Source organism: Raphanus sativus, chromosome 4, assembly GCF_000801105.2.
Source record: "Raphanus sativus cultivar WK10039 chromosome 4, ASM80110v3, whole genome shotgun sequence".
NCBI lineage: Eukaryota > Viridiplantae > Streptophyta > Magnoliopsida > Brassicales > Brassicaceae > Raphanus > Raphanus sativus.
Genome location: NC_079514.1, coordinates 45719280 through 45735653, shown reverse-complemented (window position 1 = coordinate 45735653; position 16374 = coordinate 45719280). Strand labels below are relative to the sequence as shown.

The window sequence follows — 16374 nt, the reverse complement described above, 5'->3', positions numbered from 1 at the left end:
AGATGGTTGTGTATTATTTATATTATAATTGTGTGTAAATATACTATATGCACACTATAAGTACTAACTACTAAATGCGTGTTGTTTAGTCTCTAGACTGTAGAGTCGTAGATCAATTAACCTTTTGTATATTTATTTTTAGATTTAAGTTCTTACTGTATATACCTAAAAGAAGTCAATATTAATGATCTACCATTTTTTTTAAAATGGTAGAAGACTCTAGCAAATTAATATTAATATTCTTATACTGCTTTTTTTCACAAATAAATTACAATTTTGACAGGAGAGAGAGACTCCAACAACATCCTCTCTCATCTCTCCGCTTTCTTCTCTTCCGTTTTCTTCTCTTCTCAATTTCACCTTAGATCATGAGTTTGATTATATTTATTTTTTCTTCTTCTCTCAAATTCTCCCCTCTCATCAAAACTAAACCCTAACCCCCCTATGGATTTATAAACCCATGGATAAAAATTTAAATTTTATAGGTAACACGACGGAGACGTTGACGGATCTTGGAGACGAAGCAGGTCGAGCGGTGGCCGGAGAAATCGGAGGAGTCGGACTTGGGGGTCTGGAGAGGAGGGAACTTTGAGAGCTGGGTGGAGGGAGCGGAGGCGGCGACTGAAACGGCAGCAGAAGAGAAGAGGGGAGCTAAGATGACAGCGCGGGAGTGGGAAAGGACGCGCTGCGGAAGCCATGGACGGTGATTGGGGCTGGGTTGTTGGCAGATTCAGGGGTGGGTGTTGGTGGTGGTCATGGACGGGTGTGGTGGCGTTGACATTTGAGAGGGAGGAAGGGATTTTGGGATTGGGAGATAGATTGAGATAATAAACATCTCGTTTTACGTTTGGAGTCTTTCTCTTCTTATCACTTTCTTCCTGAAATCCATTTTTTAGGTTCTGAATCTGTGCAGAGGAGGTGGTTAGGAGAGGGAGAGGTTGAAGCGCAAGGAGAAAAGAAAAGAGAAGAAGAGAGAGGGGCAATAATGTATTAAAATATTGTTAAACAGTGCAACACAGTACCTTTGTGTATTTACCTAATTACAAAAAAAATGATGGGTAGAGAGTGCAAATTCTCTAAATTATTTCAGTGTCTTTTGCAGCAATAGTACCGTTGCGGTTATGTCGCCTATACGTGTGAAGAAAGGGAAGAAATGGTTTAAAACATAAGTGTATGTCTAAAAGAATAATAAATCTTTTACAAAACAAAAGAAAATATAATAAATGGGTGTATAAGATTGGGCTGGGCGTTCGGGTATCTATTCGGGTTTCGGTTCAGTCCATTCGGGTTTCAGGTTTTCGGAGTCAAAGATTTCAGCCCCATTCAGATATTTTTAAATTTTGGTTCGGGTTCGGTTCAGATCTTTACGGGTTCGGTTCGGGTTTGGATAACCTATTTAAAATGTTTTTAAATTTTCAAAATCCATTATATACTTTAAATTTTCAAAATCTATAAAAAGATAATATATTACATATAAATTTTCATAACATATATGTCAAAATACCTTAATTTAATACATAAATTGGTTTTCTTTGAATATTTGGATAAAGAATCAATAGATATTTAACTATTTTGGTGTTTTTAGTATATTTTAGTTATTTTAAACATTTACTTTTGACTATTTGCATATATTTTTCGAGTATTTTGGAAAACTTAAAGGTATCTTATATATTTTTAATATTTTTAATATACATTATATATAAAAATAATGTATATATTTAAGTATATAAATTTATTTCGGATACATTCGGGTACCCAAAATATTTCGGTCCGGATCGGGTTCGATTTCGGTTCTTTAAATACCGAAATTTTGAACCCGTTCGGATATTTAATCAATTTTGGTTCGGGTTCGGTGCTACTTTTTTGGATCGGGTTCGGTTCGGTTTTTTGGATTCGGATTTTTTGCCCAACCTTAGTATAAGATTGTGTATTATTGTTGGGAAATGGCTTTTAACAATTAGTGGAGTCTTTATCTTGTGGATCAATTTTATTTTTATTTTTTGCGAAGTTTCCATCATGATTGATTCGGTTAAAATACAATGCGTCTATTTTTGGTGTTTATTGTTTTGATATTATTATTTTAGTCCAAACAAGAACATGGCACATGTGCATGTATTCTTATACTGAAACTACAACTTTGTAAATCAAGAAAATTCAATTCGAAAAATAAATTTAATTTCGTGTTTAGACATGTGTCATTTTATGTTTGGAGTTTGGTACAACCATTTGTCAAATAAAAGAAAATTTTATCTTAGTGTGTGATTTATCATGCTGGAAGTAAAATTGGCAGGTCGGCTATCGGCATTAACGGTTTTATTTATGTTCTCGCATGGAAACAAAACTAGTATGATTCCTGGTAACATACCTGGTGTCGGTGATCAAACTTTTGTATGAAATTGCCGCACTTTAACAATTTTGTAATCTTGTTTTCTATTTTCTTTCCCTTTAATTCTGATCTCTTATAATATTAATTGAGAATATTTTTTTTTAATTTAACATTAACTACAATGTTTACATGTTAATATTTCTCGCATTCTATACTAAAATATTTATATGACTGTTATTATATATAATATATTAGACCAACCCCTAATCAAGTATTCAAAATAAGAACGGACATTATAGTCAAGTGGCAGTGGACGGGTTTTAGACGCTAACATATTTTAGGTTCGATCCTCATATTATGTGAAATTAAATCACATTATTCTATTCACCTAATGCGGATATAGTTCCATGCTTTAAGACCCATTTAAATATCCCAAAGAAGGAGTCCATCCGCGTGCTTGCGACTCCCCTCGATTCAACAAAATTTTTAAAAAAATTTCAAAAAGGTATTCAGAATAAATATTTTCTTTTCTCACGAGGATTAAAGAATATAATAGTTGACAAGTTTACGCGAAGTGTTAGGATTCAATCTTATGGTATAGTTTATATCGATATAATTCCACTTAATTGGTTTTTGGATTCAGGATTCGTAGTTTAGTATAGACTATATTGAGAAAAAATATGTTATCTTTCTTTTCAGAAAAAGCTATGAAAGTAATTAATTTGATTTAGAATAAATATAATATATAATTTGGTTTTGCAAGTTTCTTCCGCATGATAAAATGTATTCAATAATTTTATACTAAGTTTACACAAACTATTTGTAAGTATTATTACATATATAGTTAAACTGGATCGAAGGCATTAATTAATTAATTTAAAATCCTTTGAGGTTAATACTTCAAAAACACTCAACACATTAATTAATTAATTTAAAATCCTTTAACATGTCTTTACTAAAATGAAGAAAGTAGAGAAGTGTTTTAAGTTTGTATTGGGAATGGTTGATGGGAAAATGGCTTATTCCCCTACGAACTAGTTGTTCCGGCTTTTTCACACACGAACTTTTAAGCCATGCCAAAAACCACATGAACAACGGAAATATTGCTTATTCCCTTATGAACTAATTATTTCCAGCTTTTTCACACACAAATTTTTAAATTTTGCCAAAAACCACATGAACTACGCTATTTTTTTTAATTACATACACAAACTATCAATTTTAAGCTAATTCTCCTAAAATCGTAAATTGTGTTATTTAAACATTAACTTAGTTTATGATAGGTGGATAGCCGGTTTAATTTTGGTTGATAAAAAGGATAATACATCGTTTTGTTATTTTTTTTCTTTTTGTCAACTGTTGTTTTTCTTCAAAAATCGTTTTACTCTTCATCATCAATTGGGAATAAAATTTATTATTTTGTAGAAGATTAAATGTTTTACATGATGCATAAAAAAAAGAGCAGCAACTACTAATTTACCAATCCGCTATGTTGTTGCTCTTCTTTCTTTATGCATCATGTAAAACGTTTAATCTTTTACAAAATAATAAATTTTATTTCCAATTGATGATGAAGAGTAAAACGATTTTTGAAGAAGAAAAGAAAAGAAAAAGAAAAAAATGATGTATTATCTTTTTTTTATCAACCCAAATTAAATCAGCTATCCACCTGTTATAAACTAAGTTAATGTTTAAATAACACAATTTACGATTTTAGAGAAATTAGCTTAAAATTGATAGTTTGTGTGTGTAATTAAAAATAGCATAGTTTATGTGGTTTTTTTGCAAAGTTTAAAAATTTGTGTGTGAAAAAGCTGGAAATAATTAGTTCATAAGGAAATAAGTAATATTTCCATTGTTCGTGTGGTTTTTGGCATGGTTTAAAAGTTCGTGTGTGAAAAAGCCGGGAACAACTATTTCGTAGGAGAATAAGCCATTTTACCAATGGTTGATAGTGATTAGTTCATTACAGACGCGGTTGTAAAATTGTCCGTTTCACCAGCAAGAGGAAAATCAATTTTACCTGGGAAACAATCTATTGATATTTGTGGTATATACCTAATCAAATACATACAATGTATTCTTAAATATGAATAAATTAGATTTCCATGTTAAGTTTTAAATATATAAATATACCTTTTCTAATAAAATACATAAATATATATACATATACACACAGGTATGTTCATCATTACAGGAGCATAGTAGATATTTGAATGTAATGTCGACGATTCTTTTAATTCTTCTCAAGTTCACTAATGTTTAGAGGAATAAGTACATCAAACCATTGGTGTATTAAACATTAGCTACCTACTCCTATGGACATATCCCACAAACATTTTAGCGAGAGCCAACTCGTCTACAGAACAAGAGCGAATGCAATGCTTTGTTGTGTTGCGTCTGCGTCGGATGTTGACTATTGACTCGAAAACGTACACGTCTCCGCATTTTCTCTCGTTAATACAGAGTAGCTAGGACCCACGCGGTCACGTTTATAGGCTACAACTTCTATCCCCACAGCTCAACTAGAGACTTCGAATCTCTTAAAGTAACATTTGATCATAATGCAAAGTGTCTTTTCCTTCATTACATTTTCATTTCGTTAGGTTTATTACAAAAAGACAAACCACCAACCCTATTATTTCTATTTAAAATTACGCATTACCAACGAAAATATATCAATCATGCAAATATAGAGAGAAATAAATAAACCCTAATAACAAGTATCTTTGTATAGTAGTCGGCTCTGGTATATATTGTATACTAGATGATAACCCGCGCCTTGCGCAGAGTGAACTTTTTTAAAATATGTTGTATCTAAATAAATAATACATTTTTTTGTTATCAATAATTTTTTTTACATTTGATTAGAGATGACATGTAGGTAGGTATCATTTGGTTTGGTTAGATTCGGTTTGGATCTTTGCAAATTTGGTTCGAATCTTTATATGTTCAGTTTGGTCTTAGATTCAGATAACCCATTTATTTTTTTAAAAACTTAAAGTTCATATATACTTTAAATTTCTCAAAACATAAAAATAAAAATAATATGTTACATATAAATTTGAATAATGTATACCAAAATACTTAAATTTAACATAAAAATTGGTTTAACTTAAATATTTGGATAGAAAATGAATAGATATTTTCAGTATTTTGGTATTTTGAGTAATGTTTAGTTATTTTAAATATATAATTTTTACTATTTTTATATATTTCTAAATATTTTGGACAATTTAAAAACATCTTAAGTATTTTGTATATTTCTTTTAGATATTAATTTTTTAAATAATATATTTAAGTATATAAATTTGGTTCGAATATACTCGGATACCCAAAATATTTTGATCCGAATCGGGTTCGGTTCTGGTTTTTAGATACCAAAATTTTAAACATGTTCAGATATCTAACCAAATTGATTAAAGTTCTATACTATTTTCTAGATTGGATTTGGTTCGGTTATTTGGATTCGGATTTTTTTTTCAACCATATATTTTTTATTGTAACCAAATTTTAAATGAAAGTGACGATGGTTCATACTGATTTTGGGTATGCAACAATTTTTAAACCAACACTTTCTTTTATGTACGTGATTTATTTAGTTAATCATTAAAAAATGTTCAAGACCCATTAAAAACGATAGGTTGAACTGAAAAAAAGTTACCATTGATCACAAAATTTTCAATGTGAGGCTTGTACCATTTTTAGTAATTTATAATCGTTTTAAAAAATTCAAAATACAACATATAAGAAAAAATATTTTTTTTTTATTATATGCTTAATGTGATTGTTTAATTTATTTTAACAAATAAAATTAAACGAAAAGTATAGAGGATAAAAAACTATTATCAAATCTTTATTATTCATAATCATTAATGGTGATATATATATGTCAATCATATTAGGAAGTTCCGTAGCTTTTATTTAAGAAAACAATAGAGAATATTATTTTGTATATTAATAATTGATTTAATAATTATTTAATAAAAACTATAATATATGTGTAGATGGACCAACTTATTTCTCTAACAATCCTCAGAATAATTCTCATGATGACACGTGGCTACCAAACAATGTTGCAATGTTCCAAGATTAATATACAGGGGATGCCCCTATTTACTTAAGTTGATTACAACCGTTGTCAAAAAAGAAGAAGATGATTACAACCAAATGCGATTATCTACACTGCACTCACTCACACAAGACCTAAGTACTATACAAAAAAATACTCCTCCGTTTTTTTTTAAGTTACATATTCTAGAAAAAAAAATTTAAAAAATTGTTTCAATTTTTTTTTTAACATTTTCAATGCATGTTTTATTATCTAATTGAAAACTTCAAAAAACTTAATTGCACTTATTGAATTTTTATTGGCTTAAAATTATGGAAGAAAGATAAACACAAAAAATTATGCAAATTTAATGTGTTTTATTAAATGTGTGAAAAAATTAGAATATGTAATTTTAAAAAACAGAGGGAGTAAGAAATACTACTAATTTGTTTTGTAAAGATTTACAATTTATTTACCAATATTTAGTTCAATAATCAAAAATATAAATAGCTTGTTGTTCTGCTAATAGGTTTTTTGTTTTCATGGTATCTAAAATGACGAAATTTAATTGATAAAATGAAAAGGTAAGGTAGTTGATTCAGAGAAATTTGGACTTTTTATTTTCTTTAAGCTCGACTCAAAAAGTCGAAACTGAATATATTACATTTTAAATTAGCATAGAGAAACAAGGTGTGAATTCTCTAATGCATTTTGACGCAATGTGACACTACAAAACAAGAAGTTTCCAGCATGATGTTTCATGTCCTAGAAACGTGGTCTGTGTATGTGTTCAGTGTTCACTAGGAGTCCCAACGGCAATGAACACTCACGTTCTTAATTTTTTACATGGTCAGCCCCATTCAATATTTTCTTTTAATCTCAGCCATATGCAGATTCATGAAACCAACATTTCCTATTTAAGAGCTCTGACGGCTTTTTCTTGATTCAACCTACACAAGAGTCGGCAAGATGAATTGATCCAATGGTTCATATTCAAATATCCAAAACACCAACGATAACGGCTATATTATTTATACTTCAGTTTCCTTTATGATTTGGTTCTAGCATTTATTTCGAGTTTCCTTGTGAAACAAGACCAAGAGTCATATATCTCGCCTTTCGCTAATAGTCTCGTAGACTTGTAGATACCACTATTCAGATTTAGTTTAAACCAAGACCAAGAATATATCCTTTTTTACAAAACTCTTTGAAAGCTTTTCTGAGTGTGTGTTTGAACCATAGCCCATTGAATTATTGTGAAACTTTCTGGTCTTTGGTTTTGCGCTTGTACTATAGTTCAATAATAAACAACTGTGTAATATTCATTTACCCTCAATCCCTTCGTTCAACTATCGGGTAGCCCTTTTCTTTATCATCATGAATCTGCAAACTAAATAACTAATTCTGCATCCATATAAACGATGAATTATAAGTGTTTTCTTGATTTGCATGTTAGATTATCCACTATTAAACTATGCGTTCTTGGTATATGAATGATTTCTGAGTTCTGAAAACTTCATTTCATAATCTTGATATCTTCCAAATAACTTACATAAACTAGTCATTCTTCTCGTTCTGAAATCATCTTTCTGAAATCATCTTCATCAATTGAGATTTTACAAATGTGACCTAAAATTGACGTAAATTCCTCATACATTCCAATCCCATTTTAGAGCTTCTACTTCGGAATGAAATGGTGACAGACTTGCCTTAGTGCTTCTTACCTCCATCAATCCATCAAAGCCATCTAATGTACTATACCAATCATGCCCGGATGACTATCATGTTTTTTCCATAATCCATCCGTAAATCACTATCTTCCTAGGATGGAAGGTAAAGTAGTGTGCCACCTCTTTATTTTGGGTAACCCTCGATGTTATCGATTCATGTGCTTCCGTCCAAATTAATGATTCTATTTTACGCCAATTTAAAATGGGATCAGTATCTATATTACTAAACACTTTATTATTTCATCCCTTCCAAGTATACCAAAGTATCCATGCAAATTGATGATCTTCCATTCGAAGGAGGACTCTCCAATATATATAGTTCATATTTGCGAAGAATGATTGTCCAAGAAATATGTCTGAACTCGATGGGTATTTCGAGAGTGTCCAAACTTAAACCGTTGGTGGACATTTTAAACACACATAATTTATTACTTTCTCTAGTGTGCTACATCTAGCACAACATATATCCCCATTGATTCCTCTTTCTTGTAGGTTCTTCTCAATATTTGAAATTGCGCTAGGTGATGTCTTGTATATTTGCATTGTTTTAACCATTCATTCATAAGCATTTTCATCATATAGAATAGGATTTAGACATGTTTAGGTTGCATTTTGCATGCATAAGTCTCTATTAGGTACTGGAGTGCCAAGTGAGGTTATTGGAGACATTTGGATGCACTTGGAGCTCAAAAGATGTGAAAAGGAGGATGATTGGACGAGAGGAGCCTGGAGCGACCTGCAGAGGTCGCTGTGAGACCTCGCTCCAGCCGGAGCGACCTTGACGACCAAAGCTGGAGCGACCACTCCAAGTCGCTCGGCTTTACACGGCTCAAAGACAAAGAAAATGCCTCCGGAGCGACGCCTCGCAGCGACCACCCGAGGTCGCTCCCGAAGCCCAGAGCGACCTCTCGGAGCGACTGGCCGAGGTTCCTCCGCGTTATCAGTGCACGATTTTTATTATTTTCAAGGACCTTTTTGCAATTTATTGTGCACGTTTTTGCACTGAAAAACCTAATGTTTAAGTATTCTTTGTAGCCACCATTGGCAGGAGGATCTTTTGACATGGGAATACACAAAACTCTCTCAAAAAAAGTTCTCTTTTGGTTTTGATTGTTCTTGTGTTCTTGTGATTTTCTCTTCTAGTTCTCTATATGATTCATCTGAAATCCACCATGGGTTTAAGAGGAATCATGGAGATTAGTGAGTAATCACCTTTTGGATTCATGGGTTAGGGTGATTAAGGGTGATTAGGCTAGTTCTAGGATGTTTTAGGTATAGATCATACTTGTTCCTTGCATAGTAGAGTGATCTTAATGCATCATTTGAGTAGGCCACTCAAAGGGTGATCTCTAGGCATTTCTCACCCGACAGGTGTTTGATGAAATGCCTGAGTCAACTCTCCTAGGCTTTTAGTGTACTTTGCCAAAGAGATTTGTTGTTAAAGATGCTAAGATAGCTAATAGACTTGTTAGTAATGATTGCTTGCATGTTATTCAACCAAATACATTTGATGTTTGAGACATGTTAGCAAATGAGCATTCATCTAGACATAGAGCTTGCTTAGAATTGTGTTTAGGCTTAAGGTTGATAGTTTGATTTATCATTTACATTCCTTAGTTCGAAACCTGATCACCCAAGGTCTAAATCCGTATACCCACGAGTTCTCCTTTCCAATAGTTTAAAAGTATCATTTTTATTGCTTTGCATTAGCTTTAATCATTAGTTTAGAAATCATCAAATCACTGGCTGCACTTAGATTAGGCAAATACTTGCATTCTCTCTGCATTTGAGTCCCTCAGAACTGGTTCGACAACTTACTTCCACTTTACTATCATTTGACTTAGGAGCCTCAAAACTCCTAACATCAAATTGGCGCCGTTGCCAAATTCTGAGTTTGATTTGAACATTGAGATTTAGTCATTTGCTTGAGACTAAGTCATTTTTATTTTTGTAAGTTACTGATTCTCTTCTTCACCTCTTTGTGATTTTCAGGTGTATGAACTTGAGGAGCAAAGGTACATCAAACCTTGTTCCAAGAGCCGCAGATATCAGAGCTTTAGAGAGAGAGTGTGCTAGAAAAAGAAGAGAAGAAGAGCAACAAGCTCAACTGCAGACACTGGAAGCTGCAATGGAAGAACAACAAAATCCTCAGAACCCCAATGGAGTCAAAAATCTTCCACCCCACGGGGCACAACAGCGAGCAGCTCGCCCCATTGGCACTTATGACCGCCCCAACATCCATGGTCCTAGACTTGGAATCCGAGCACCAGCTGTGGCTGCTAACAACTTTGAGATCAAGTGAGGACTGCTAAACTGCATAGAGAACAACAAGTATCATGGTCTGGCTGTGGAGAGATTCAATGGTTACCAAGCTCAGTGCCCACACCATGGATTCTCTAAGGAGAGCTTGCTGAGCACATTCTACAGAGGTGCTCTTCCTAAGTACGGAGCCAGACTGGATACATCTAGCAATGGGTTCTTTTTGGGGAGAAATGAGGAAGAGGCAGAGGCTCTGGTTGACAACATGGTTAAGAGTGATGCAGTCTACAGTGGAGACCATGACAGAAGCAGTAGAGGTGATGACAAGCAAACAAGGAATGAGATAAAGGCTCTTCAAGAGAAGATTGACACACTCCTTGCTGATATGGCCACGCAAGCGCAAGTGAACTTTGTTGGCAACCCAAGCCTGGAGATACCTCCTACTGTCAATGAGGTTGATGGTTTAGAAGGGCAAGAAGAATTATGTTTCATCAACAGTAATGGTAGCTGGTACAAGAAGGAACCCAACTTTCAGTACAACAACTACCAACAGAAGTCCTATTCAAACAATCAGCAGAGTGGTTATCAGCCTCGAAATAACCAGCAGAGCAACTATCAGCCTCAGCAAAACTCCTCTCCTAGCTCTTCTCACTACAAAAAAAGTCTACATTGATAGCAGATTATTATAGCACGTTTTACTGAACTGCTATCGTAGATAAGTTAAATATTTTTATATTTTATAATAGCGTTAGATAAACGCAATGGTAGAGCGAAACCTAAAATAACACTTAACTAATGTTATTTTGAAAATTAAATGAGCGGGAATTTAAAGTCACCGATTCCACCAATATTTACCGGGAAATGAGATTCAAGCGCCAAAGATAATATTGAAACGACTTTAGTAATGCTATAAAAAACATGTAATAGCATTTTTATAATGCTAAGAAAAGCTATTCGAACTCCTAACCCTAAACATGTTTTAAACCCTAAGCATAGTTTTAAACCCTTAACTCTTAAGACAACCCTTATAAATCTAATATTTTCATATTATAACTTCAAATATTAAAATTAAACTCATAATTTTATATTTCTAATTTTAAAACTATAATCTCCTAAACACATATCTTTAATCCTTAATCAAATTCTATATCCTAACTCCTAACTTCAAACATAAACTATACTTTCAATACTCTAAATATAAACCTATAATCTAGATTGTTAAATATTTGACTATAAATATTGTATCTAGTCTTCAAATCTATTATTTTCCAATTTTAATCCAAAATACTAAATTTTAATCCTAAATCTCATTTCCAATATCCAAACCTTAAATCACAAAACTAAACTTTACTCTTAATCATAATGTTTTTTATAAACCATAAAATTTAAATTTAAAAAATTTCAACTTTTGAATCAAACAAACAAATTTATAAATGAATTATATATCAGATTTCTGTGTAAGCATATAAATTTTTAAAATGATCACCAAAATCATAATTTTGATATTAATCTAATATATATTCGAACTTAATTATACATCAATTCCTAAATAAATAACAATTTACTATGTTCAAAAATAAACTTTAGATTTAAATTATAACCTACAAAATATAAATTCTGAAATAAGACATAACTTTTTTTTTTTGTCAACTGGTCACTTTTGGACCTTTAATCCTCAAACTGAGGTAAGTGGGGTTCGAACCCCCGACGTCAGGGACCGAAGACAGAGCTCAGCAGCCACTTGGCTACGAACAACCCGACCTGAAATAAGACATAACTAAGAAAAATTATTTGCAAAACAAATTATCAAAATATTAAAGGATAAAACAAAAACAAAAATAGAAAAAGAAAAAGAAAAAACAAAATTTTCTGACCAATCAGATTGAGATACACGGATCACACTTCTGAACCATTAGATTAAATTAGATCTAAGGGTTGAGATTTATTCCTTTTAATTTTTATTTTTTCTCCCCCTATCTCTCTTTTCTCCACGACAGATCTGAAACTTCATCTTCTTCAGTCTCATCTCTCATATCTCTCATAACTCCCATCTCTCTCCAAGCTTACTGTTTCTCTCATCACTCCTATCTCTTTGCACGCCTCTCTCATCTCTCCCATATTTCTCCCATCGCATCTTCTCTTCGTCTCCCATCACTCCCATCGCATCGCACCCCCACAACCACCACCGCGGTCGCCCTCCCACCACCGCCACGTTCGCCCTCCCACCACCGCCACGTTCGCCTTCTCTCCCTCTCTCCCTTTTCGTATCTGTTTTCCTCTTATGAATCTGAATTTATTTTGTTTTTGGTAAAGATAGGTGAGGAGTCAAGGATCTTGGTGGCTGCAGTAGGCAAGGTTCATGGCGGCTTGAGGACGGCGGCCAGGAGGAGGCAAACTCATGACTGTTGGAAGAGGGGCAAGGGCTGCAAGGCCGTAGAGGAGGCGGCGGCTGCAGTCTTAGTTTTTTAGGTTTAGTTTTTTTTTTTCTTTTTAAATTTGGTTTAGTGTAAACCGGGTTGGGGAAATTGTAGTGGTCTAAATTTATTTTTAATTTCTGGTTTAGTAATGTAAACCCAAGTTAATTTGTAACCCAATTTTAATTTATAAATAAAATTTATTTCATTTTCAGTATAAATTAATTTTTGATTTAATTTTCAATTATTTTATTATAATTATAATTATTTTTTGATTTATTATAGAAAGATCTATCATAGCACAAATATATGAATCGTAATCAATTTGTAACAAAAAAATAATGTTATATTAAAGTTAATAACAGCATTAAACTATCGCTATCGTATGAAACATTAAATAGCGTCATTGAAAAGTGCTATCGTAGAAGGGGTACCTACGATGGCTGCCGATGACATAGCAGATCGTAAAACGCTATGAAAACCCTACGATAGCGTTTATCGTGAGCTAACAATGTTGATATTTCTTGTAGTGTCTGCCCCTCAACAGAGCAGCACTGATGCCTTACTGAAACAGATCTTGGAGTCTCAGACTAGAAGTGAGAAGCATGTGGGCTATGAGCTGAAGAATCTTCACTCCAAGATTGATGGGAGCTACAATGAGCTCAACAACAAATTCTCTCACCTTGCTTCTTCTGTCAAGAATTTGGAGAATCAGTTTGCTTCCATGAGCTTCCACCAGAACCGCCAGCAAGGATCTCTACCTGGAAAGTCAGATCAAAATCCCAAGGAAGCAAAAGCTGTCACACTTAGGAGTGGTAAGCAGTTGACTCCTGTAACCCTCACCAAGGATGCTGAGAAACAAGGTGAGGATGTGGCCATTAACCTAGATGATGAAGTGGTCATTGTTGATGAGAAGACAGATGCTGAGATCTTGGAGAAGATTGTGAAAACCAAGGGTAAAGGAAGGGTTGGAGAAGAGAAGAAAACAACAAAAGATGGTGAATCTGCTGCTCCAGCAAGTGAGAGCTCTCCTGTCCCCCCTCCCTATGAACCAAAGCTTCCATTCCCTGGTAGATTCAAGAAGCAGCTGCTACAGAAGTACAAGGCTTTGTTTGAGAAGCAGATGAGTGAAGCTCAGGTTACAATGCCCATCATTGATGCTTTCATGCTGATTCCTCAATACAGCAAACTCCTGAAAGATGTTGTAGCTGCTAAGAAGAAGGAGATGGAGGGCATGATGGTTCTGAGTCATGAGTGCAATGCCATCATTCAGAGGCTTGATGCTCCAGAGAAGCTAGAAGATCCAGGATGCTTCACACTCCCATGTGCTCTTGGACCTATGGTATTTGAGAAATGTCTCTGCGATTTGGGAGCTAGTGTCAGCTTGATGCCTTTGTCTGTGGCAAAGAAGCTTGGCTTCACTCAATACAAGAAGTGTAGGCTGTGTTGGCTGATCGATCAGTGAAGTACCCTGTGGGCATCCTAGAGAACCTCCCTGTGAAGATTGGAAGGTATGAGATACCTACAGATTTTGTGGTGCTTGAAATGGGTGAGGAGGCTCAAGACCCATTGATTCTTGGAAGGCCATTCTTAGCTACAGCAGGAGCTATTGTGAATGTGAAGGAAGGGAAGATTGACCTCCATTTGGGCAAGGAGAACATCCTCCACTTTGACATCAAGGAGAAGATGAGGAACCCCACTGTATTTGGACAAGCCTTCACCATTGAAGAGATGAATCCTCCTCCTGCTGATGATCACTTTGATGAGCTACCACCTGAGGAAGATGGGGTGTCAACTCCACTCTCTGCACCTAGTCCCGCCTGATCCAAAGGAGGCAAAGTCAAGCTAGAGACTTAAAACAAGCTCACTTGGGAGGAAGTCCCATGAGTATCCTTGTATATATTGCATTAGTATTTGCATTATCATTTTATTGCATAAAACAATGGGAAAGTGAAGTTGTGTGCAGGTATTGAGCAGAAAGTCGGACACCAGAGCGATCTCATCACAGCGACACCTCTAGGTCGCTCCACCTGGGAGCGACATGTCCAGAGCGAGATGCCGAGGTCGCTCGCATCACACGCGAGTGGAAACACAGAAACCGACCTCAGAGCGATCTTCTCACAGCGACATACCAAAGTCGCTCCAGCTGGGAGCGACCTGTCGCAGCGACGTTCACACCTCGCTCCACGGAAGGTAACACACAATCCCACTTTTCTTTGTATTTCACATTTCCATTGGGTACCTCACTCACACAGAGACTGTGTGATTTAAGTGTGGGGGAGGTACCAAGTATTTGATCATGTTTGTTTCTATGATTTTGAGTCTCATGCATTGCATATTACATTCTTATTTGCGTAGAAAAAAAATAAAAAAATTTTGAAAAACACAAAAAGAATCATTTAGTTGCATCATTTGCATTTTTAGGATTGAGTCTAGAAGCATATAGGTTGCATTCATGCATTAGGAGGATTTCAACCTTGTAAAGAGCTCATGCTAAGTACTGAATTTGTTGATCTTTGTAATCATGACAAGTAGCTTGAGCACCCTTTAGAAAGCTTGTAAACTTCGCGCCTTGAATGCTCCTCTTGAAACTCATTTGACTGTTGATACTCTCTCTTTGAAGCAAGCTCCTGTTTTAATGTCTCTTGCATATGGTCTCCTGTGTACTAAGTCATGGATATACACACTTGAGTTGTCCCATCTGTTTTACCAATCTTTTTGACAAACTCAAGTGGTACTCCACTCCCAAAACCCATACCTCATTTTTAAACCATCATTATTTGTTGAGTGAGGCCTCTTTGGAAAACTTTACATGTGCATAATGTTGAGAGTATTGGGAACGACAATGTTTAGTCTCCATTCTTGCTAGATTAGTCACTCTATTGTCTAGCTATAGGAAGGGGGTGAGTGTTGTGATTGTGATTTGGGAATATGAAAGGTTTGACTCTTTGTGCTTAAGTGATTAGTCTTTTTGGGATAAGTGGAGAAGTATCTAGCTCTTATTGTGAAAAGTCTTGACCCCCAAATATAAAAAAAAAAGAAAGAAAAAAAAGGAAAAAAAAAGAATAAAAAGGGGGTTAGCAAAGTTGTTAGGAGCTCAGATTTGTTTTAAAATTGTGAAAATCCCTTATTGATTTCAAAAAGAAAGAGTCTGATGTGAAAAATGTTCTTGGGATCTTTTGGTGAGAGATGTGAGTTGGGTTTGACATTGAGGAATAATTGAATATCTTGTGTGTTTGGGAAAGGGTAGAACAATGGAGATTGAGCATTGTATGCATGAGTTGATCCCTTTCTTAGATATATTATGTGTAATGTCAAAGCTACTTTGTTTTGAGAGTAAACCACCATAAAATATCATTTTGAACCTCTGATTTCACTTGCATTAAAGCCTTTGTCTTACCAAACCAAATGACTTGGACCAGTTGACCATTTGTGAGATGTCTATTGAGTTTGCTTCATAAATGTTAGAGAGATGTGGATTTGTGGTTTGTAGATGCATGGTTAATGAGTGTAGAGATCAAAGGAGCTGAGATAGGTTTAGAGAAGTTAGAGATGGATAAAATCTTTGCTCTTGCTATTTGGTATGATTATGCA

The 16374-nt window shown here is 34.4% G+C and overlaps 1 long non-coding RNA gene across 1 annotated transcript; it reads left to right on the top strand.

Annotated features, from left to right (window-relative positions):
• Positions 1 to 12369: 12369 nt before the first annotated feature.
• On the top strand, positions 12370 to 13017 carry LOC130510779 (uncharacterized). The gene is made up of 2 exons (XR_008944530.1): positions 12370 to 12601; positions 12684 to 13017. It is a non-coding gene; the product is annotated as an uncharacterized LOC130510779 (long non-coding RNA).
• Positions 13018 to 16374: the final 3357 nt, after the last annotated feature.